Here is a 27,206-nt window from a genome sequence, read left to right as displayed (position 1 = left end):
AAAAAAAAATTATATAGGGTAAGTGTGCCAAATTTCGGCATAGTTGCATGCAAGCGCCAAAGTCTCAAGTTTTAACTGCAATGTTTTTAATACAAATTGATTTTTTATTCTTTCTTCTTAAGGAGTGTTGTTTGTAACCCTGTAGACAGTTTATCGTCTGTAACTGCTCTAAAATCATTTTTAGTACATTTTAAAATGAATAAAAATGTAGACATAGCTTTGGTGCCCTATTTCGGCCACCATCATTTTCGTAGTTCCTTGCTCATCCGGAATTCTTCCAATGTCTTTATCACATCCTCTCGTTTGTCGGAGCTACATTTTTATTATTCTTCAGCATTTATAATCTCTACTAGAGTATGTCAAAAATAAAAAGTCATGGAAATTCGAGGAACAAAAAAGGTGGCCGGAATTGCAAGTTGACCGGAATTTGGCACACTTACCCTATTATTAATTTATTCACTCTTTTAAACAAGGGTCTTTCGAAATGCATCCCACTGTACTATGCATCAGTGAGTCTCGGAAAATTTGTTACAATCACCCTAAGTGTATCATGGATAAAATGGAAAGTTTAACAAGCTTTTTTTTTAAATAATAACGAATAAATTGCCTGGCACACATTTATCACACGCTTTCCATGTTGCACCAATCAGTTGAAAAATATGCTCTTGAGGCCTGTTTAACATTTGATCTTCAAGAAGCATAAGGAAAATAATTAAAGGGCATTTTTGTAAATCAATGAAATAATATTTGAAGCAAATGTTTGACAATATGCAACAATTTTCTGATAAAAATATTTAAAATATTTTTTAATCAATTTAAATGCAGTGAATCAGATATATTTCCTTAACTTTAGCCATATCACAAGAAATATTATTGGAATAATGATAATAAAAATAACCATTTTTGAATAACTAACTTGCTTTTGATCCGCCTGATCACTGTGTGAGAACTGAATGGGTAAAGTAGACCACTCACCTTAAGATGCAAGTGTCCCGAAGTGCGAATCCCCTTTAGGTCACCAGTAGGGGAATTCTGTAATGGTATGACAATGTCATATGACAAATTTTCGTAGTAAATCCGAGACAAGGACAACATTATATTGCAGTGAACATCAAATGACCCAGGGCCATAACATTTTCTATGTTTCCCATATGTTTCTAGCGAGTCGAAAAAACTTTTGGGTTTATTAGCTGTTTTCTGTCATTGTAGAATGAATTAGCAAAAAATAGTAATAAAAGATAAAAGCCAATTTAATAACGAAGAGGCAACCGAAAACCCTAAATTGGCAACCTACGTAGTTTTGCAGATATCTCGTGGAATGTGTACGAAAACAGGGAAAAATTACACTAAAACCGGTCGCATTTTTCAGAGCTAATGTTACCCCACTGGAATGACCATTTCAAGGAGCTCTATGAAGCTCGTAATAATTGATATTAATCTGAATTCCGATTTTTTCTCGAATTTACCACAAAAAAAATTTTAAATTTGTCATATGGCATTGTCATATCGTTACAGAATTCCCCTCCAGGAATTTTCTGGCTTTTAAGGTGATTGAATAGCATTCAAGCCAATAGCATTCAGTGATTCTGGATTAGCACAATTGTAATCCCACTATGTCCCGAAAATATTGCTTACGAGAAAGCCTAGTCCCTCTATGAAAGTTGTGGTACCATTATTATAATTATTAGCCACCTGACTCCTCTGTAACACTGTATAGAAAACATGGAAAATTTACAAAACCTTTTTAGGAATGGAGCGAACAGGGCCTGTTCTAGATGAAAACAAAACTGAAGAGTCAGGGGATTGCGAAAAGGATTCTGTAAAGGAATCTCTATTGAAATGGACAATGGATGTTGTACAAAATTGGACACAATGACGAGGGAAAATTCTTCGTTGGACCCTCATCTATTTTTCTCTCCGGGAAAAGTCATTTGAATAATTTCTCAGTGACGCGTGTTGAACTCACACAATTCCTCCTGCACTTTGGAGCCATTCGAGAAACAGTGAAAAAGAGTAACTCATAAACTGTTCATGATGTTTTGTGTATATAAATTAAAATTTAAATGTTAAACCAAGCATTTCACATCTCATGCCATGACGCTACATTCTTACCCTACGGGTCTTCACTTGTGCGATAAATAATGTATTACATTGCAAAACACTCCTTTTTTTTTGTCCAAACCTGATACCCCTTCAAAGGCAACGAAAGTATGGAGTTCTCTATAGTAAAAGCTCCTGGAAACCTTTACCATCAGTGTCTGAAGTATCAACTGAACCGTTAATTATTTAGACTTTGAGCATTATTGCTTGACGTAGACAAAGACTTTCAAAGAGGATTCCTATCAACGTCAAAGAAAAAGAGAACTGAGTGACTTTGAGGGTGTAATGGAAAAGGTAGAGAGACTGACAATCGCAAGGGAGCTTTCAAATAGCACCGTTAAAAGATTTGATTAAATTTATCGGTTTAACAAAAAGCACTAAAACGATTTTGAGTTTAAGTTATGCACAATTGAAGTTAGGACTCAAATAGTCTCAGGCTGATCCTCGAGAATATATTTATCCTAATAGGAATAAATATATTCTCGGATAATAGGAATAAATACATAATATAGAAAAAGCATTTTATAAATGAACTCTTAATAAACAAAAGGATAAAAATAATCAGTTCATGCCACTTGTAACTAATTAAGACTTTGGACAAAAGAAACACGGATTTTGACCTGGACTTATCCTATAATTAATCCTGAAATAAAAAAAATATAAAGGAGGATAAATCCAGGTCAAAATCCGTGTTTCCTTTTTCCAAAGTTCAACTCTTGACCGATTCTTAAGCACTAATTAAGACTTTTCAGAAATTTCAAGACCTTTCCAATGAGCACATTATTACTTTAATCAGTTGAAAAAGACGCTCTCAAGTTTGTTTCTTCAAAATAGCATTAAATATTCAATAAATATTAAAATGTCAAGCCAAAAAATTTCATTTATTTAAATTTCACAAGAAGAAAATCATGTTTTTGAAATAAAAAAGAATAAATCAAAATACTATATGTCAAAACGGTTATTTGATTTTTTTACGTGCCCCAGATCTGAGAAATTTACAATAAGCACACTCTTATAAGATACTAACCGCTCTAAGATTTTGCCTTGAACTATTTATTTTTCTTTATTTCAGAGGAAAATGTGTTTTTTGAAATATTTTCTAAAAGTTCATTTTGCGCAATCACAAATGTATGGGCAAATAAAACATAAACTCTTAAATATGTGTTTCAGATATAGGGTAAAGGCTCATAATTTTGGACAGTCTGCTTGTAAGAATCGTTGTTCCAAGTTTGAAATGCGATATTTTCAATACTAATTGACTTTTTTTGTTACTGTTTTTTCAGAAGGGTTAGAAACTTGGCAAGAATTTATTGTCTTTGTTTTTACTAAAATTAGTCTTAATACGTTTAAAAATGAATTGATATGTAGAGATGGATTTACTCTTATTTTGGACAACTTGGTTATTAATTTGGACAACTTGGCTGTAAATTTGGACAGCTAATCCGTCTTAAGAGGATGCCCATTGTTCTTCATTTCATGAACCAATCTTACCAAGTCCTCTTCCTGTTCATGTAAGGGAAACGTAGAATGTCACAAAAAATCCGGAAACTTTCCATATAATTCATTAAAGTGAGTTGACTTCGGTACTCCAAGTACGTGCGGATTCGCTCATTCCCTGACCTTTCCGGGAGCCTTTCAAGGCATTTCTCGCTACATATCGTCCGTAGAGATGATGCTCCTTTGTTTCTCCAGGCATTTGTCCAACCTAGTCATCACAAAAGCTAAAACTTGACGAAATTTCGTGAGAAAAACACCTGTCCAGAATAAGGAGTATCACCTCACTGGTGAATGTCTTAGAAAATTTCCCATTTTTCACACGAAAAATTTAATTCACGAGGCAAATCTCAAATTTTTCAAAATGAATATCACTCGAGGAAACATTGTTAGTACTTCACCACAGTTAAATAAGACTGAAGTAAACACGAAGTTCTGTCACATTTCTCGTAAGCAATTGCTCACACTGAATTTTCAACAACGCCATTTTAATTCAAATTAATATTCAAAATTTAATGTATTTAGTGTTAAAGTCTTCCAAAAAGAATAAGTATTTAGATGGAATTCATTATTCATCAAATATTGGAATAAAAATCCATAATTTTAATCAATTTATTTATAGTGTCCAAATTTATCCTCAAATTGTCCAAAATAAGAAACTGGTCAAAATTATGAGCCTTTCCCCTAATTTATATCATTCTCATTTGTGACCTTCTTTTAATACATTTCATTCTTAGAAGAAAAGTCTCTACGGTGGTTTAGGAAAAACACAAAAGAAATACTGGTGGATACAATGTAAGCCGATTAAACATAATCTTTTGTAGATTGTATTTGTCACTTTTTGCACCAAGAGGTAATTTTTATTTAATGGAGCTACCGTACTTCATCGGGAAATGAGATCTCTCAAGGAAAACTCATCAATTTTTCCAGAGCTTTCGACTCAAGCTCTGATCGTTAATCATCTACCTTCATCCTGAGTCGAATGCTCTAGAAAATGTTGCTCAGTTTTCATGATAATCATTCTCACGTTGGATTTTCTTTCACAAATATTGCACCCTTTCTGTTATGTTTACAATTCTCTGATCTGTTATATCTCGAGCTAAGAAAGTCCAGGATCGTATAGCTATTCCTAATCGAAATTTCTAAAATTCACTTTTCTAATTAAAACTTCCACTAATTATTTTATGATTTATCAAGGGTAAATCACTTTTAAAGCTATAACAAAAATATTAAAAGTTTGTTTGAACGAACAATGTACGTATTTCAATTCCCTCTACTCCATTTCTGTTGTCAATGTCTTATTTTTATGAGCAATTTGTGAAATTTTCTGCTAAATTAATGATTCTCCCCTTCTGACAATGGCAGACTCAATAGAATACCATCCCATCGAGTTTGTGTTTCTGGCATTGTTGTCTTCACAACGATCTCTCAACTCAACCTATCGTCTCCACATTCTGTTAGCTGTTGGGGTGGCCCTTTCTAATTAAAATGACAAAGTGAAAAATAATTTGACTTAAAAATCCATTACAATGGTTTATTGTTCTATCCGAGGTTTCGTTTGTTTTTTTTTATTGCTCAAACTCTTTTCATTCAACATCAATTGTGGTGGATTGAGGGATGAAAAAGCACCACGAATGGAGTCAAAACTTTTACCAAAATTTACATATGAAGTGGAGAGAAGTCCTCTGCGTGGTCCTTCATACACGCATTTCTATTCCCCACAAGAAGAGTCCTTAGGGAAATTGAGATGAGACAAAATATCTGTCGACGACAGACATTAACATTTACGCAGAGCACATGTTCGGTAAATCTCAATCGGAATGGGCATGAGGCCAAACATTCCTCATGTCCACCTGAGTATTTTCAAGGAGAGGCAATAGGAACTCAATGGGTAAAATCTGGAAATTTGTCATCATATGCCCCAGCATCTCTCAATCGCTGTTTTCCAATCCAAATAAGCTTTCCCTCTCTGATTTTCCATTTGTCCTCAAAAGGATTGTAGGCTTTTTAGCTTTCCACGGATAGACACTTTAGCCAAATCTCTATGCGATGCTTTTCGATAGAATGTTTTTGTCCTCGGACTTTTTGGAGAGTGTGTAAATTTCCGATTTATGAATGTGGCATCCGTCGTGGCTGTTAATATATGGGATGGTATTTGATTAGATTTTGATGCGTCCTCTTCACTGCTATTGTCACGCTGAGGGTATAACGTGATGAACAAGAGGCAGATGGTAAAATTGTGATTTTCAATTTGCCCAGTCTCTTTTCTTTTTGCACATCTCCCCATTATTTGCATAATTTCCTCCTATTCCTATTTTTCTATCCATCAAAAAGTTACTCATTTCTCATCTGACGGTCTTTCACATTGGATATGTTTTTTTGATATCGTGACTTTTTTTTTCGGGGGTGTATTCATAGCTAAATAGAATTTATAATTTTTCCCAGCGAAACAGCCATATGTTTTGATTATGTACAAATTTACGAAAAACATGTGTAAGAAAGAGAGAGCTTTAACTCTTGATTTTGAATGCATTAAATAGTCGGATAAATGACTTGCATTAATAAATTGCTCGTTGATTTTGTCCACAAATGGAATTGAATGAAAAATCAATTAGAAATAAAGCGAATTCCAATATTTTAATTAAAATATTTCTACCATAAAATATTCGTGTTTTACAAAAGGAAAAATCGAAAATTTGAAAACCTTCTTAACAATTCCAATAATGGCTCAAAAATATTTATTATCATTTTTTCACTTCAACAAAATAAGCTTGCACGTCATCGGTCTAGAGACAAAACGGTTATAGATATTGACTTTTGTTTTCGATATAACACCTTCATATATAAACAGTATCTTCAGAGCTAATTTCTTTTCCTCCAGTTCCCCTCATACCCCAACGAAAACAGGATTTTAGCTCTTCACTAAATTTCCCAAAGCTTTTTCAGTCACTTTCAGATTTGTTTTAGCGACTAAACATAAATTTTATCCAAACATATAGGGTAAGGGCTCATAATTTTGGACAGTTTGCTTATAAGCATCAAAGTACTAAGTTTGAAGTGCGATATTTTCAATACTAATTGACTTTTTTTTGTTACTCTCTTATCAGAAGGGTTATTTAGAAACTTGGCAAGAGTTCATCGTTTTTGTTTTTACTAAAATTAGTCTTAATACGTTTAAAAATGAATTGATATGTAGAGGTGAATTTGACTCGAAATTTGGACAACTTAGTTATTAAATTGGACAACTTGGCTCTATATTTGGACAACTAATGCGCCTCAATAGGATGCCCATTGTTCTCCATTTCAAGAACCAATTTTACCAAGTCCTCTTCCTGTTCATGTAAAGAACCATAGAATATCGCAAGAAGCCCGGAAACTTTCCATATCATTCATTAAAGTGAGTTGACTTCGGTAATCCAAGTACGCACAGATTGGCGCATTACCTGGCCTTTTCGGGAGCCTTTCAAAGCTTTTCTCATTCTCACTACATCTCGTTCGTAAAGATGATGCTCCTTTGTTCGTTCAGGCATTTATATAACATGTAGTCATCACAAAACCTAAAACTTCACGAAATTTCGAAAGAAAAACATGGAAAAACACCTGTTTAAAATAAGGAATATCACCTCACTGGTGAATCTTTCAGAAAATAGCCTATTTTTCACACGAAAAACGATATCCACAAGACAATTTCAGTCCAGATCAAAAGTACAGATCACCATTAACGTAAATCAACGCAATATTCAATGAATATTTAATAATATCACTTAAAAATATCGAGGAAAAATCGTTAGTACTTCCCCACAACTTATTAGACTGAAGTAAACACGAAGTTCTGTCATATTTCTCGTAAGCAATTGCTCACACTGAACTTTCAAAACAGCAATTTTAACTCAAATCATATTCAAAATTTAACGTATTTAGTGTTAAAATCAAATATTGGAATAAAAATACATAACTTTAATTTATTTATTTATAGTGTCCAAATTTAGAAACTGGTCAAAATTATGAGCTCTTACCCTATAGCTATAACCTGAAAATTAATTATTTTAAATTTATGATAGTTAACGTTCAATCTCTATAGAGCCTATCGAGGGTTAATTTCTCAGCCGATTTGCTTAAATTTGGATTTTCTTGAAAGATCTTCAAATTTTCAAACTCGGTTGCGTTTTACCGATTAATGAATAAAGTACCGGTATTTGAATTGCGATTCCCATTGCCATTTAATTAATATGACCTATTTTTTCAGGAAATGTGTGACTTAAGACTGGCTTATTAAAATACGTTCTTATTATGTCAGATTTATTAAAGGAATATAAGAAAAATTAGAAGTATTCGAAAGCAGAGTGTGTTTGAAGAATGTGAAGCCTAAAAGCCTTTCCCTGTACAAGAAAAAACTGTATGTAAAGTTTAATTTACGGAGAGCTGACAGCTCTTTCTTTTGAATTTGGAAATTCCACAAGACTGGGGCATTTTATTATTTTCCAACATAAGTTCATTTTAAGTTTTATCTAGAACTTGTGAGCAAGACTTTTTGCCTTTTTTAAGTCAAGTTGTTGCTCTTTTTTATAATCAATAAATTATTCAATTTCACTTTTAGTACATTTAGTTAAAATTCTTTACAATTCGAAAAAAAGTTCAAAACGTTCATCAGTTCTAAATAATTTTCTACTGAAAATTAAACTTTAAATTACTGCCTTCGGAACATTCCAGCCTTCGAATATTGCAATATAGGGGAAAGTACTCTCCCTTCGACCGTTCATGCCTTCGAATAATGTGAATTTCTTTTGTTTTTCGTAAGAGATTTACACTAAATTATCACGGAATTATCAACAATTGATGATGAGCCAACAAATATTTAATAGAAATGTGTAAGTCTCTTAGGAAAACTAAAAGAAATTCACATTATTCGAATGCATGAACGTTCGAAGGGAGATTACTTTCTCCTAGTCGAGATTCCTTATTATTCTTTTTCTCCCCAAAGCGAAAACCTCTTCTATTAATTATTCTAATATTTATTTAACTAGGTAGTTAATAGTTATTTTTACTTTGGTCAAATATATTCGAAAGCTGACACGTTCGGAAAAAAATTAACTTTCCTCTATAACTGTTTTCCTCTCATTTTGATTGACTAATTTTTAATTTAAAATCATTTTCTAAAATCTGAAATTGAAATTTTAAAAAGAAAAACTTAACACGGAATTTTAGTTGCCGAGACCAGGCGCCTCCACTGGTTCGTGGAGACGCCGGGTGGTGAAGTCTCTTTGAAAATCGTGGTAGATTTTGTGAAGCTTTCACTTCTTAATTGTTTCTATTGTTCCAAATCGATTATTTCACACAATTCATTTACACTATTCACTATCGACACCCATGTTAAATGGCAACATAGTCCATAACTAACATGCTGTACAACATGGTTCTCCCCCTCTTATCGTATACAAATATTCATTCGGGGGGGGGGGAGTCAGATGAGAGATGAAGGTGATTGCTGGGGGTTGGGCCCGGTATTTCCATCGACAGTCACCACAATCAGCTGATATTGTTCGAGTGAACGAACCAAATCAATTAATAAATATGCACTTGACTGTACAGACACCTAAAATAACCCCCTTCAATAGTATTTAGTCAATTGACATACATATATGCAACACCCTATATGTTTCAATAACTCATTCATGGACCAATTTTAATGGAGAGGGGAGGGGGGGGGGTGAATCCGATGGAAGGGCACTGAACGCGAATCGCGACCATCCCTTCGGTATGATCATTTAGAAGTTCAGACCACATGGACACAGCCACATACAGTTTTCTGCCCCATTTGACGAAATTATCTGCGTCAATTTTCTAACAAAACAATTTGTCCAAACACATATAGAAGCAACCCTCAATGCCCAAAAACCTATTCAAATGGCATCGTCCAAAATCTACCATGAGGATTTCTATGGAAAATGCCTCCAAAATGAAAATATACAGCTCTACCAGAGAATCTGTCCTTCAACCCCTCGTCGATCGCTGTCCCAGGCCTAGTGGTTGGTCAGCAAAAACCAGCCGGAATTGGCGAAAGGAAAAAAAAACAACAAGAACCTCAAAAAATGAATACCCACATCCCCTTTCGAAAAAGCAAACGCACCACATGAAATGGCGCTGGGTTTTTTTTTGTTGTTTGGGGAATGGGATAGCCTGGGTACGAAAAAGGAATTTTCCACCATATGCGTACTTCCACCCTCGCATTACCCTCCCCGTGGATGAGAATTCAAACATAGCGAGATGGCTGAAAAAGTAAACACATTCAACTGTGCGATAGACTAACAATTTCATGTGGTCATGTGTGTATATAGCATTTTGGTTCCTTTTGGCTCCAACCACCCCACACATCTCTCCTGCAAAACCATACCCATTGGATCTAAACAGGGTTATTCGTGAATTTCTCAAACTCATTTTGCAAGTTATTTGTCTTCCATTGTTTTTGTATAATTTAACAAACATTACTTAAATATTAGAGCATGTACTGAATTTAATATCCGAAAATTTTAAGTCCAGTAGAAAAATATACGGTCTTTTTCGACATTTTAGAACAAGAAGATCGGTAAGCCTCATGAAGTTCTAAAAAAATCATTTCATTTAGAACAGCAAAACAGCCGGCGTATTTGAGACACTTTTTAAATTATTTTGTCCTACCGGCAATATTTCCAAAAAATTAGAAAATTACCTTGAAATTTTTATAGCACTTAGTATACTCACTACTCACTAGCATAGGCTTTATTAAAATAACTCGATTAGTGTATTTATAACACTTTATTTAAATATTCAAAGAATAATCCACCGGCATCTCAAACATGCAAGCTCTCCCCTATTGTTCAAATTATTTCTTGCACGTAAAGTATAACAGAAATAAAAATTTTTCGGTAATTGTAGGAATTTTCAACACTGGGTGGACAGTTTCAAACTTTGAAAAGAAAGAGAACATTCTCCGTAGCCGTGACTAATCCTTTCATAAACTTTGCATAACATTCAAAATTGCTTGTCACAAAACCTGTAAGAGTTTTAAATAAATTTTCTATAAATACGATAAAAAATTAGTTTATAAAAAATACAAAATTGATTAGAAAAAATTGAAGTCATTATAATAGTCTCTTTGAATGAGATCAAGAGAAATTTTCAACTCAAAGACTTCGTTTAGATTTTCACTCAAATTTCTTAAACTACTAATCAAATCAATAGTTTTCAAATTACAAAAAATTATAAAATCATTTTGGACATTAACTGTTATACAGCTAGAGAACTTAAACTAGTCAATTATACATCAGAAGAGGTTCATAATATAAGTTTATTTGAATTAAATTAAAAATTTTCATTAAAAAAACTGATTCCATAAATATTTACATAGAAAATAATATTGCACAAAATTGTTAGTAAATGTTTCGGAATTCCTACTGGAAACTTAGGAAATGCTCGTAAATCGCATAACCCACAAACAAGTTCGTAAAAGTTCGTACTTTTTTCACAAACATCGTTCGCAAAATGATCATTTGGCAAGCATTTTTCTAGTTTTGCAAACATTTGTTCGTAAATGTTGGTAAACACACCAAAAATGTCCGTAAGCTTTTGTCTTTTGTTCGTAAATTTTTGTCATACAAACAAAAATCCCCAACAAATGTTTCTAAATGAATAAAAAATGTTTGTCAAGTGATCATGTTACGAATAATGTTTGTGAAAAAGTACAAACTTTTACGAACTTGTTCGTGCGTTATACGATTTACGAGCATTTCGTAAGTCCCCAATAGAAATTCACAAACATTTACGAACAATTTTACGAAAGTTTTCTTTTATCAGTATCTTTAAAACTTATTTTTTAAGTACACCAAACGTTAAATACAATTTATATAACTTACCTTCTAAATAAATTAAATTAAGTTATAATAGTCCGTATAACAATTACCCACTTAAAATGCGTATGAAGAATCGCTCAAATCATCTCGAAATTAACGTTTTAAGGAAATTTTTCGGTGTAACCCTTTATATGTATAGAAAACACAGGGCAAAGTTACACAGAGTTGAAAATATTCCAGGACTTTTTTTCAGCATGAAAATGGTGTATGGGCATGGGCACAATTCTGTGTGCCAAAAACTGTATGAAAACACCCAGAAACGAGAGGGTGGACAGAAAACCTCTAGTTCCAGCAGAACGCACCACGAGAGATGTGGTACACAAAAATAACCTCGCCAAATCAGGAGGGAAAAGCAATAAAGTTGGACTATTATAGAGAACTCAACTCAGTACAGTTCACCGAAAACAGATCTCACCTCCAAAATTACAAGCAATACCAATAAGAATTCATTAGCAACAACCGTCCATTATGTTCCACAATACTCAAAGAATTTTCTACTGACTTATATGGTCTTAAGCTATGAAAACTGATTAAGATAACAGAATAACTGCGAAAAATGCAATCGAAATCCTATGAAAATCGTAAACTAAATCGTATTTCATTTTAAAAAATGGAGGGCAAAAATCTATATTGATCTTGAGCCTTAGGCCGGCTTCAGACCTAAAGCTTTGCCATAAATTCCATACTGCTAAATTCCTATCAATCAAGTTATTTTGGAAGAAAAATAACTTAGAATTGGTTTATTAAGCACAAGTGACCCATTAGATGCTAATTAAACAATAAAATTGTTTGATATTTAGAATTTTCAGACCTTCAGGAACTGGGCTAAAGCTCCAGTCTGAAGATCGCATTACGTTACATGCATTATTATTTATATGTCAAAGCAGATAGCACAAAAAAGAATAAAAACAAATTAGGGGAAAGTGACCATGCTTGATACGATCCAAGCTTGATAATAACTATTTTTTTCCTATGTTAATCAATAGTTATGACTCATCGCAATATATTTCAATAGCTGGTGCTAAGCCTCACATTTCCTAAAAAAATTAGGATCCTAGCTCTTTTTTCCTAGTTTTAGGAAGCAAAACTCAAAAATAGGCCCAAAACTGTAATTTCGATACATGATATTTCATATGTATTTCTTAATTAATGTCGCTGTTCACGAAAACTACTATCATAGGCACATAGAGGGGTCATCAGTACTAATATTTATGTAAAAATATTTTTACTTGGTGGACACTGTTTTTGATGGTGGTGACAAATTCATAAATTCTACTTGTGTCCATCCTATATTCTAATAATGGTCCATGAGTGATAATTTATATGTAGCAACTCTATCATTAGATGTGATTCTTTCATAATTACTCCTATTGTAATCCTCCAATTTTATAGACAATTGACATAGCCTTCAACCCTGTTGCCTGAATTTTAAGGTTGCAGAGTGACATTTTCATGGACTCAAAGTGAAAAAATGGTTTTCGCTAGCGCCCTAATGTCATAAAAACATGGTTTAGAAAAATTGCATAAAAGTGATTTTAAAACTAATAACCAATCGTACAAACGATTTAAGCAGATAGATTAGAGTTCCGTCTAAATATTGTTGTGCAATTTTTTGTATCTGGTGAATTTTTTGCAGTGAAAATGAGCCTCCGAATTGTCGAATCAATTATTATAAAGGAAGGCCCCGGACCCAACTTGTATAAAAATCGCTACTGAATTTCCATTTTCTTCTTGAGGAAAATCTAAGGATTTCTAGGAACTCTTTGAGGTGGGATTATGAACCTAATAAGTGAGACATTTTTTTGTCATAGTGCAAGAATCGCTTCGGTTTGTGTGTTAATCAGAAAATAATCACAAACCTTGGGCATCATTTTACAGTATCAAGCATGGTCACTTTCCCCTATCTATTGAAAAAACAGGTTTAGAAAATTAAAATTAAAAAAAAACAATTCCGAGCGGAACACAATAAATACATAATAATAATATATTAATCCTCTGACACAACTTTACATAGAAGAACTAGGCCTTCCCGCAAATGGATTTAGTCGTGCATTTATTATTTTTTTTATTTCTTTATTTATTTATTTTTTTTTTATTATATATTTTTCTTTATTTCTTTATTTTTTCAATCTCATGACCCGTGGAATTCCTAAACTCACTGGATGCAATTCCAATATCTTTAAAGGCAGAAAACTTCCTGGTGACCTAAAGGGAATTCAATCTCGATCGAGATACTTCCACTATAAAACGACTAACTCTACAATTTCACCCACTGAGTGAGTGTCCCCAATTAGTACACTTCTGTACTAAACTAAGTAATTAGTGAAATTTGCAATTTATTAATGGAACATCATTTTACCAATTAAATAAAGAGATACGTAGAAGAAAGTGCCTATGATTCATACGATCCTAAGCTTCGTAGTAACTAAATTTTTCCAATGTTTCTGAATGAATGTGACTAGGCAATATATTTTAAAAACTGGGCAACTTCCCCTAGTTTTTTAAAATAGATGTGCAATAAGTCATATTTATTGAAAAACAATAGAAAAAATAATCACGAAGCTTGGAATCGTACGATGTGTGGTATGGCGATACTTAAGATCGGTGGTCCTCGTAAAGGTTCCCGATTAAAAAGTCTGCAATCGTTTTTCTCCTTGGAACACTCTACTTTCAAGCACATGACTTTTAATTACCACGGGTTTATCTAATTCGTTTAGTCAGACTTACTAATAATTTACGTTATGGGGACTAGTTTTTACTATTTGTATAAGCATTATATATTAAGCTCGAACAAAAAATAAAAAAAATCAAGAATTAGTAATATTTTAAGACCAAAAAGCAAATAGTTAAAAATATTTATGTCAAAATTTAATACAACCTTTCATGCTTAACTATTAAACAAAAAAATTATAAATCTGTTTCATTATCTATTCTATGTTACATAAAGTAATATATGTTATCAATTATAAACAACATATGTATATAATTACTTAGGTATTAAAATGTAATTAAAAAAAATAATTCTCTCATATTCTACTTAGTTTATTCATCAAAACTTTTAATTTACGTAATTCTCTCTTTCAAACTAATATTCATGAATATAATATCTTGATAGTGTGCTGTTGGCTCAAGTTCTACCTCGAGAGCCAGGAAAAAGTATTGGCGTGAAAGTTTTGAGCAATTGCAATAGATTACTCAACTTTGTGCTACAAACTTTTGCAACAATAAATTGTCACGTAAAAATATTCTCCTCTATAGTGCTCCCTCTTGGCAAAATAGCCTCAAACTTTTGCAAATTAATTTAAAACTTGCCGTCACGGTCGAGAGAATTAGTGCTAAAATTGTTGCTAGGGAAAAAAATAATCCTAAGGCCATAGTTTCCGTCTCCCATACCAATCTCTCATTCTCTTCCTGTTGGTTCTGCTTTCAGATTTTGCCATACTTCTGGCCTTTGCTAGATGCTGAGACGTCCAGATGCGGGGGTGATTCTGGGAAACCATCAGAACACAGAAGAGAGAATGCCAGACTTTTTTGTGGATTTAACTGGATTAAGGAGCAAGAAGCGTGAAAGAATGCATCAGGATTTTAATCTTGAAGTCAAGTTTGTTTCATCAGAGAGAGAGAGAGACGGAAATGGAAAAGAATTTCATAACATCAACATATAATGCTGGCACAAAGGGTAAGATAATGAAGAAAAAGATAAATATTTTGTAATCAAAATGGTACAAATATCAGAATGTTGAGAGCCAGGTAAAATTGTATATGACATAAAAGATAAATTATGATGGTATATACCTTTGCACCATCAAATCCCTTCTCTTGGAGATACCCTGAGGACATCATACTATGCTCTTGTAATATAAATTCCATGGAGGATAAGAGTGTGGAAAGGATGCCCCCAGGAAAAACCAAATGAATATTTTAATGGGCGGAGTTTTTGTTGGGAAAATACACCAATGAACATTTCTAATGCCTTTCCTCATCCTTGATGCTGGTATGTACTTTTCCTTTTAAGTACCATTGAAGCTGCCTTCGCTGAATCTTCCTTGGACATCTCTGTGGCATAAATAAAACCACCCTCGGCGCACATTCATCCACCAACGGTCCATATATACACAACAATACAAATTTTTCCTTTTTAATTGATGATGACGCTTATAGCTCAGGGAAAAACTGTCACTGGAGCTTTGATTAATGACCCTCCTGTAATACCCCCCGCCACTGGGATATTATTCTCTCTAGCAAACATTTTCACCATCAATTATTTCCGGAATAATTATGATTTACAAAAAGGTCTCAGCATCGTGACAAAGAGCATCAAATTTTAATTTTATTCATTTACATTTTATCAGCATTTCATTAAATTTTCATTGATTTTGAACCCATCTTCTCTGATTTCTCCCTAAAGCTCAATCAATTTGTCTGTGGAGATACCAAGTCCTGAACTTTAATATCTATACTTTTTATTACAATTATTCAGAAAATATTGCAAATATTGAGAAATTAGTAAAATAGTGAATAATATGTTGTAATTTTGTATAAGTTTTTTAACATTTCAATGAAAATTTCCTAATAATTTGCAATTTTTCGCAATGAATAAAGCCAGACAACGTGGTGATGTTCAAAGGCAAATTATATTTTCACTAACAATTACGTAACTTTTCTCTATTCACCAAAAAGTTTGTTGATTTACGAATTTATTCCATTTCATCCTCCTCTAACTCATTCCCAAAGCTAATTCAATGTATGGCTAGATCCGTACTTCAAATAGCGAAGCATTGGCATTTTTTGAACTTTAAACTTAGAAAACTGATCATAATCCAGAAAACAATGTCAATCTAATTTTCAATATATACTTTTTCAATAAAATTAATAAATCTCAGATATTAGTTACATAATAAATTTTGAGAATTCTGTCATTCTTAAAAACTTACGGGTTTGCTAATTTTAAAAAATTTTAGTATTTAAAAGAATTAACTGATTTTATTCATATTATACGGAAAAATAGAACCTAATATGCCAAAAGACTTTAAAAAAAACTTAAGATATATTTTTAACTGCTCGAACTCCAAGAGAGAGCAGTTTTCACAATCGACTTTTTTTTCAACTTTTCACCATCCTAGCTGCTAAACGGTAAGAGATATTGATTTCCGGTTTTCGGTGACCCCCCCCCCAGAAGTCAATACATTCTATCTAACTAACTTACTCAAATTACCCCCCACCCCTTCTATCTCCTCCAAAAAACATGTTTTATGACCTTGTAAAAAATTGGCCTTGACGATTTCCTTCATTTTTGGATATGTTATGGAGGTAGTCCAGCTGAACATTTCGTCCTTAGATACCTATCACCGGAAAATTCGCCATCTTGAATTATTCAAGGTCAAAGACTCTTCTTGAACAATTTTCAACTTAAAGCTGGACTTTGTGGTGATTTATAGACAAATTTAATTCTACAGTAATTTTATATACATCAGAAAAATTTTCGAGAAAGAATATAAGGCAGAGCTCCTTTTCGGGAGTTCGAGTAGCTCACAAAGCCTCGGACGCTTTTAAATTTAGTGAAAACGCTAGGAAAAAAACCTTAGGTTGCAACAGATTGCTTATGTCAATCAAAGGGTTTCCCATTTTTTCTTCCTTCAGCAAAATATCAGAATTATTAATTTTCTGTTAAATAAACAATTCCTGCACTGAGAAAAAACGGGGGTTCGATTAACTTTTTTTCCTCATAACTTTAACACTTTTTTGGTGTAAAAATATATTAACATTTTTTAATGTTAATTTTACACCTTTTTAAGGGTAAAATTAACATGGAAATGGGTAACTTTAACCCCTAATACACCTAAAATGCATAATATTTACACCGATTTCGGATCAATACTGCAGGGTAAAATAAACATTTCCGCAATGTTATTTTAACTTTTTCGGATTTCTCTCAATGTGTTTGACCAGTTAAGCGTCAATTAACACTACACCTTACCGACCGTTTTTGGTAGTTTTCCCAGCGCGCTGTGTCAAATGACAGTCCACGGTATGTAGGATACTCAACAAATTTTCCTTGGAAAAGAGGAAAAAATTAAAATTCAAAGTTTAAAAATTAAAATTGCAAATTATTTGAGGGTGTTTTTGAAGGGATGGTAGCTTCTACCATCCAGAGATTCGTAACAATATTATTGTAAACTTCTGGATCAATTGAACACCAAAAATTTACGAAAAAACCAAATGAATTTCAGCTTAAAAATATCAGTTTTACGAAAACGAAACACCTGCTAACAAAGGCGTTTCGACAATAAATGGCGAAATTTAAAGATTCGAAATACGAATTCGTTGATTGTCTACCTCTACCGTATTCAGTAGATTTTATTTACAGGGACTTATATTTGTCAAAACACGTAGAGAAATTCCTACGTGACGAACGGTTTAATTCGAATAAAGAATTAATAGCAGCCCTGAAACATACAGATTTTGCAAAATTTTCGGAAACATTTATGAAATGGTTTAGGATTATTCGAGGAGTATTGAGTCAAGTGTGTTGAAATTATAGAAAATTGTTTGGTTTTAGAATTATTTAAAGTAACTTTCATTTCGACAACTCAGAATATAAGTCGACCAACTCGATTTGTCACAAAAATCGTTTTATTCGCTTTTTGGATACTTCTTTATACTCTCAACCTTCCCTGTGCATATTATACTTGAAAGATAATTATTTCCAAAGTTATAGAAGTTTAAAATCTCAAAAATCCTATACTCTGCATGTAAAATCTTAGCTTAAAATCGCTCTCCTGTAAAATTTGTCTACTGGGAGTTATTCGTTTCTTATACTGAGCGATCGATTTATTACACACGAACAGATAACCTGTATACAATGGATCTTCTATGCAATGAGGATCCTACATGGAGTTCTGCAAAATTCCTACACAGCATATTTCCTGCCTATCTGTCAAGTGCTTTTTATATTTTTTTTGGCGAAAGAATTAAATTTAAAACTTTTTACAATCATTTTTTTAGTTCTATTAAACCTTAAGAAATTTGGAGATTATGTAAAGATTTTTGAAATAATCCTGTGAAATAATACTGTGAGCAGATAATTTTGTCACGAATCTGCAGATCCTGGTTATGTGGCAAATGTATGATTTCTGCAGACGGCAGCAAATTAGGAAATTGAGAGAGTGGAGCTTTTTGGGGTTGGACCAGCCATTAGCTACCATTGGAACTCTGTAAAAGGGAACTTTTCAACAGAGAAAAACCACATTTCACTTCGTGATAAATTGTGTAAAATTTTCTCGGAAATTTTCTCAATATATTGTTTGGAGAATGTTGCCCTGGTAGTTTTCTAATGGTGAGGGAAATGTTGGTGGGTACAATGGAGTGGAGAACACAAATTATTCTGTGAAGTGAAAATGCCTCTACCACTTTATGAAAATAGCATATTTTCTGGCAGACAAAAGCACCTACAACATAGTCATGTGGATGTTGGTATAGTGGTGAAAGTTTTTCCACTCAAACCACTAATTTTCGATAAATTCCCCATTTCCACCCACACGGGGGGGAGGGAGGTAACAACATAGAGAAAAAAGACAAAGTACCTACCAATGTCTCATGCATATAAACCAACAACCAAACCTGCCATCCACTTTTCTCAAAGTTGTAATTTCATCAGACAACATGGAGACGCGAATGTTGAAAATTTGTTGAAAATGTTTCTGATTTATTCATGCTGCCGAAGTAATTTTGATTATCAACATCCGTTTTTCGTATTATAAAATAGTTTTCCCCTCTTTTACCGTCATTTATCGCGAAAACATGTTTCCAAACTAGACGTTGGAAAATAAATTGTGTTATTGTAATTTGCACAAGGAGAAATGGCAGCTAGAGAAAGGACCACCACAAAAATTATTATGTGAGGAAAATTGTTCAAAAACTAATAATGTTACCAACTATAATGTTGTGAGAAAGTTTCCACAACATTTTCCACATATAATTGTTGGCATTGTGCATATAATAAATGGGAAATTCATTGAGAAATGCGAGGAAAATTTAATAAATTTTCTCCACACAAAATCCCTCACCAAAACTCCTCCTATACTTCAAAAAAGCATCATGGAAAATGGAAAAGTTTAACTTAACAAGCATACCTTATAATGAAAAACACAATTTGAATTTCTAATTATAAATTTCATCTCAATTTTATTTCCTGTGCAGATAATTAATTTTCCACACAAGACATATGAAAATTATTACTTAAAATGCTATTTTCATACTTTTACCCCATTTTCCAATTTTAATAAGATTTAATTCGTTAAACACAAATATCATTATAAATGCCACAGCTAAATGGGTAATTTGTCACATCACCAGGCGCCTCCATCTGCCTAATTATAAAGCAATATTTAATTTATAACAAAATTTATAGTAACTTTTCATCCTATTTAATCAATAAACAAAATATCATAAAAGAGAGAAATAGATAACAAGAAAAAATGTTAAATAATATCAAAGCATGAATTTTCTGGTAGTTAAAATTTAAAACCAAATTAAATTTACTGAAAAAAAATAATCTCCCTACTATATCCAGTCCATGTTAAGAAAGTAATTCGAATGTAACTTATGTTCGTCAAAGTTGAGAGGATAATCCAGAAAATTAATAATTAATAATCGTGGGAAATGCTTTAGCTATGCCGATTTATTTAATTATATTGAATAAGGTATTCTCGGATAAATGATTTTGCCAGAATTATAACAGCCAATGTACAAAATTGATTAAAAAATTTCTACTACTACCAATTGGTAGTAGATTAGCTACGTTGCATCGAAAATTCTTTCCTCAGGTATATTTTTCTTTTAAGATTTTAATAACTTACTTATATTAATAGAAATATGAAAAATGAAATATTCTAATATTATTTATTCTAATATTAGCCAATAAAACTGATAATTAAAAAGGGACAGATAATCCTAACCGGCTTATGTAGGTGAGATTCTTAACGTGAGCTAACTCGGAGTGCATGCAAATTCGATTTAGAGCTGAAATTGTGAGTCGCCATTCAGTTATCTTGAATCAAATTCGTGAAATTATACAAATTTTGTATTTAAACCAAAATATCAAGGATTTGGATGAACTGGCACAAAAGTGATATATGGGTGAAATGTAGACCAGAATGTTCTCTATAATTTTCCCATAGAACACGATCTCATCTATTACTCAGAAGCCAAGATAAGCGAGGTTTTTTGTTTCTTAACTCGTTTTTTCATCCAGAGTTCCCCAAGTAGTCATTTGTTGAACTTCAACTATATCAAAGAATTGTTGTATTTTGTGGGACTTTCCATTTAAAACCATATTTTAAGTGTCTTGGTGGAGTAGAGGCAGTCAAATTGGCATCTGAGTGATTTCAAAGCGTTTTTATGGGAAAAATCATTTTTTTCACACTTAAACGGCAAAATCGGAGTGATAGCGTAGTCTGAGCGGAAAATGATGTATGCACGAAATGTAGAGACAAATGTGTTCTACAATTGTGTCGAAGTAATCATCAAAATCGGTTTAGCGACAGTCGAGATAATTGAGGTTATGTGATATTAAAATTGGTTTTTCAACTGTGGCGCCTCTGGTGTTGGTCCCACGAAGTTCAAATATTCTAGAAAGTTGTAGCATTTGGTGAGATCTTTCGTTTAAGCCCTCATTCATCAAAATCGGTCACATAGAACCGGAGATATGATTTTTTGAATTTCGTGAAATTTGACCCCTCATATCTCCGGTTCTATTGAAACCACAGCGCACTTACGCACCATTTTGGAAACGTCCTAGACTGGGCTACAACATACTAAAATTTCATTAACTTGCACAATGCCATTTTTGAGAAAAATGATTTTGAATTTCGATGAATTTTGACGCTATCGCAGCGCCACCTATGGGGACTTTTTGAACTGCCATCTGAAAGTGCTCATCGATACGAAACCAAAAAGGTAAAATTTAGGTCGCTATGTTAATTAGAACCGGAGATAGAGGCCGGTCAATATTCGAACTTTGACCCCTTATAGCTCGGGTCAGGGGTTATGGATCGACTTAAGGTTTTTTTTGTTTAATAGGTACAATCAACGGCTACAACATACTCAAATTTTAGCCCGATTGCATAAGGAATTTATGAGTTATTTAACTTTTAAGATTTAAAAATTTTCTTTTTAATAATAGCGCCCCTAGCGGTAGTTTTACGAACTTGCGATGTTAGAAGGGGAAGTGGCATTTCACGAGAGCTTTCCAAAAAGCCCTCACTTTTTAAATTCTGACAATTAGAACCGGAGTAATGGCCATTTTAAGAAATTTTTTTTGGACCCTTATAGCTCGGGTCAGGGGGGTCGGGGGACCTTAAGTTTGGTATTGATGGAAAGCCCTAAGGCCCAGCTATAACATTCTAAAATTTGAGCCCGATCGATGCCATAGGGGCGGAGCCATTAAGAAAACAAAAAAAGGGGGGTCTTCAAAATGGCGGAAGGAGGGGTGGGGGGTGGGGGGTCTATGCACCAAGTTGCAATTTTCATACGATATATAACCTTTGCCGAAAACCGCAAGTCGATATCTCTTTTAGTCTAGGAGCTAATAAGCTCCAAAGAGCGGCCGGACGGACGGACGGACGGACGGACGGGAACGGTTTTTAGCCATCCATATATTCGTGATCAGGAAGTGTCAAAACACATTCTGGCAAAGTTTGGGGCCAATCGGAGGACATGAGATTTTGTTAGGATTATAGTAGGTGAGATTGTTAAGAATCTCACCTAATACAATCTCACAAAATATTACAGTCCAATCATGGTCTCTGATGCGTTAAAACTTGAGAGCTTTCGAAGCTCTTGACAGAAAACTATAGGATCAAAATACTTCAGGGTAATAACTGCTAAAACTTTTTCCATTTATTTTCAAATGACTGGTACTATAGAGTTCGTTGGTATCTCTTGAGTATATCTCCTGAAAAAACTTACTTTAGATCACGTATAGTTTCTGAGCTAGCTTAAGATGAAAATCTAAAGAAAGTGGGTAGTATTGCTTTTAGTAGATGTCTTTTCCTGCAATAAATCATATCCCTATCACTTCATTCTTTTCATTAAATTAATGAAATTTCATTAAATCAAAACTTTGACAATCCTTAAAGGATTACATACAAGGATATCCCACCTGAATTAAAATATTCTTCTTGAAAACAGAGCTTGAGTCTCAAAACATCATTGACATCTAAAAGATATCGTTATTCGGAAAATGTGAATCGAAAAGCTGCTGACTCAAAATATTTTTATTTTAAGAGTATTTCTCCTTATTTTATGATAAGTTTTTTTTTTTTAAATCTGATCAATTAGAGTAAAAATTCTGAACAATGGATCATTTTTCCACTTTATGATCTTGAATAAATATAATTTTTTACACAATGAGCATTTTTTACAGGGACGACATGATATCACACACAATCCTTTTTAAGATTTTGAGAATATTTATTAATTCAAAAAGTAAAATTGGAGAATTACATGAATATGAAGAGATATGGATATACAGTACGACTCCGATAGAGTCAACTCCTAAAAAATTCAAGCACCGTAATAAAAACTGTAAAATTCCAGGTTTAATGTCGAGCCTTTAATCCAATTTTGTTAATTAAGAAAGTCAGAAAATTTTAAACGAGTGAAATAGTATCTACAACAATTAATAAATTAGAATATTGCTGATATACGAGAATCAAATGTGTTGATTCTACCGGGGTCGTACTGTAGTTTATTCCAAAATCTTACGTGACCCCTTCCGAGTAATTTTTCTTCGGCGCGACTATCCTACAATGCACCGTATATGTAGGGGGAAGTGGGGCACCTTTGAATTCGGGTACTTTTTAAATTAGACCTTTTCTTCTATTTTTAAAACGAATTGAGATTTTTTAAATGTAATTTTTCTTCATAATTTAAAAAAAAATGGAACATATCCATAGGATAGCCGTTTTTGCTCTGAGTTCCACAAATTATATCACAATAAGGCTCAGTTAGATTTAAAAATAAGAGAAGAAGGCCCAATTTTAAAGTTGCCCCAATTCATAGGTGCCCGACTTCTAAGATCTAAGATCTTTAGAGTTCCTAATTCTTTTACTGCTCGAACTTCACAGAGAGGGCAGTATATATGTATAATTCTTTGGGGTCGCGGTCAAAATCACGAAAACCAAAATCCCGAAAGCCAAAATCCCGAAAACCAAAATCTATTATGGTATACCATAATTCCGAATTCTTAAAAGGGGTCCCGGTCAAAATCCTGAAAGCCAAATTCCCGAACCTCATAATCCCGAAAACCAAAATCCCGAATTGTCCAGAATCCCGAAAGCAAAAATCCCATAACCCTCGTTAAGAAATATGCTATCTAGAATCTTGGTTTAGAAAACACTTATTAAAAATGGTTTAAAGGCATTTTCATATATGTATGGCAACATTTAAAATATGAGAGGCAGCCAAAATCTCGAAAGCTAAAATCTTGAAAGCCAAAATCTCGAAAGCCAAAATCCTGAAAGCCAAAATCCGGAAAGCTAAAATCCCGAAAGCCAAAATCCCAAATCGTTAAAAGTTTTATAGCTTCCCACGATTGCACAAACGTTTGCTGGAGGCAAAGGGAAATTTTCTGTATCCTGGGAAATTATTCTATACATTATCCTCAATATAATTCCATCCCTTTCAGGATTTTGAACATTCGGGATTTTCGATTTCGGGACTTTGGCCTTCGGCATTTTGGCTTTCTGGATTTTAGCTTTCGGGATTTTGGCTTTCGAGATTATGGCTGCCTCCGATATTTTAGATGTTGGCATACATATACGAAAATACCATTGAATCATTCTTAATAAGTGTTTTCTTAACCAAAGATTAAAAAGACTCTAGAGAGCTTATTTCCCAACTGAATTGATTATGTTTGGTCTCAGAAAAGTCTTGGAATCTCTGATAATTCTGAACCTATTCCAATCAGTAACGAGCCGATAACTAATTTGGGTCCGAATAAGTAAAGTTAGTAATTTAAAAATCTTTCCAAATGAATTCTAAGCCAACAAATCAAAAACTAATGACATAATTAAAGAAAAAAAACTTTGAAAAATCTTTAAATTTATAAGCTTAAGGTAAGTGTGCAAAATTCCGGCCAGCTTGCAATTTCGGCCACCTTTTTTGTTCCTCGAATTTCCATGAATTTTTAGTCTTTACATACTCTAGAGATTATACAATGCAAAAGAATAACAAAAAATGTAACTTCGACAAACGAGATGACGTGAAAAAGACATTGGAAAAATTCCCGAAGGGCAAGGAACTATGAGAATGAAGGTGGCCGAAATAGGGTACAAAAGCTATGTCTACATTTTTATTAATTTTAAAATGTATTAAAAATGATTTTAGAGTAAATAAAGACGGTAAACTCTTTACAAGGTTCCAAGCAACACTCTTACAAAAGAAAGAAAAAAATCAATTTGTATTTAAAATATTACATTTCAAACTTGAGACTTTGACGCTTGCGTGCAACTATGCCGAAATTTGGCACACTTACCCTATTGATATTCTTGTTTTTTTTTTATTTTGATTTTGATTTTGATGATATTATATTGATTGATTTTACCAGTATAATGTGCAATGTATAGCTCTCAGTCACAAGTCTGAGTATTTCGCAAAGCGAAGAGTTGTATTACCCTCTTCTTTTCATTTTGATTACTGTTTTCTTAATTTCCATTTTTCTTTTTCTTTTCAGATTTCACCAGACTACTATCCAAAAATAACTTCCACATTGTAAGAAATATAAATTATTAACTTTACCAAATTCATAGGCCTATAAATAAGTATTAAAAATCTTTATATTTTTCAAAGAAAAATCCGGTTAACTTAAAATTTAACTTTCAATAAATTTTTTGCTAGGGCAATGTAAACAAATAAAGTGAATGTATTTTAGGTCTTCCATTTGATTTCTCCTGTTGAATTACGCGCAAATAAATCCTCTGCCCATGTTATACAACATTTCTCCTATGTGATGCTTTTTTGTCTTCTCCATGCTCAAATAAAAACATTTATTTAATCATTTTATATATTCATTTTATTTTTTTCATCCTACGGGGTGAAGGGTTGGTTAAAAAATCATCCACCTGTCTCTGTCGCGAGAATGTATGTGTCAGATTTTTTTTTATAAAGAGGAGCAATATTTTTTTTTTTGAAGGACATAAACTGATGATTGGCGCGCAATATCCTTACCACTCGATTTTGGGCAATTGTGAAAATTGCAAATGTATTTGTTTGCACAAAATAAAAACTCAATTTTTATTGGCACATTTTTATATGTGGCAAACTTTTTTTTTGTTCCACCCCAACCCCCCAATGTGTCATACTCCCTGAAAACATTATAATTTCTCGAGTGTGGCCAGAATCAGCTTCAATGTAGCGAGTTTTTTTTTTGTCTGGGAGGCGCAATTGTAGGGGGATTCCCATGTTGGGAGCTTTTTTTAATCAGTTTTTTTTTTTACTTTTTTTCTGGAAAAATTCAGCGATATTTTTGTTTCATCGATCCCCACACGCTATAAATGGATGATGCCACGTCTCGGCTATTTGTATTTTCATTGATGATTCAGTTTAACAAGTAAGAGGTTCACAGCAGTGCAGACGTACAATCGTGTACTTTGAGGAAAGCCTACATCCCTTGGTTTAACCCCCTTCTTTAGCCTAACCTTTTTGATCCCAAAATAAATCAGTGGTGTGTGATATTAAAATTCTCCAATACCAGTCAAATCCCTTAAGTGATCTAATTTCTAATTTAAAGTGCAAATTACATCCGTTAAGATAATCTAGTTGTAGTTGAAAAGTGTCAATCATAAAATTACTCGTGATCAAGCTAATGTGACAAAATTAAAGGAAATTTTGACACCCCCCTGAGGACATTTGAAGAGAGCACGATGGCGTCGGGTATTTGAGACAGCTTGGAAAAATCTTTACTCAGGCGCAGGTCTCCAGGAGCATTTCCTATGGTTTCAAAGGTCTCCTGGGTATTTGTATGTAACCAGAGGGGATGATTTTTTACACAGACACTACAAGGGAGAAATTCCACAGCAGAAAAAAGTGAATCAGAATGTTTTTTTTTTTCAATCTAACAGGGGAACTTCAATAGGGGACAGTGGAGTAATTTCATACAGCAATTTTATGCTCAACGCTCATGCATTACCTTTCTGGAATATTGCAGAACAACTCTTAGTAATAAATTAAAATTACTTTCTAGTCGCTAAATTAATATTTATTATTAGATTATCATTAGGTGATCATTTTCTTTTATTATAGTTTAAAGGTATACAGATCTTACGATACAATGGTGAAGTGGGTCATATTTGAAATAGGGAACCTTTAAATTGAGCTTTTTTCTTCTATTTTAGAATGGAACTGGACCTAACCGTGATATAATTTAACTGCATAAGCCAACTGTGTATCTAAAATACATCACGATAAGTTTTAATTTTTTTTCAAAATAGGAGAAGAAACCTAATTTTAAATGTACCCTAATTCCAAGGTGCTCCTTTTCACCTATTCCAATGAAAATGAATCGGCTTCTGCCTAATCAACCTTTCTTTGCCTTTGTTTGGTGGTATTGGAATACGACGAAAACAGGAAAAAACAGTCGTGACACAAACCAATAGTGAAGTCGATAAAGTAGAAGCAAAGGAAAATAACTTATATATTTAAACAACATTCAAGGGAAGTAGTTCC

Source organism: Phlebotomus papatasi, chromosome 3 (genome assembly GCF_024763615.1).
Source record: "Phlebotomus papatasi isolate M1 chromosome 3, Ppap_2.1, whole genome shotgun sequence".
NCBI lineage: Eukaryota > Metazoa > Arthropoda > Insecta > Diptera > Psychodidae > Phlebotomus > Phlebotomus papatasi.
This window is presented reverse-complemented; position numbering follows the sequence as displayed.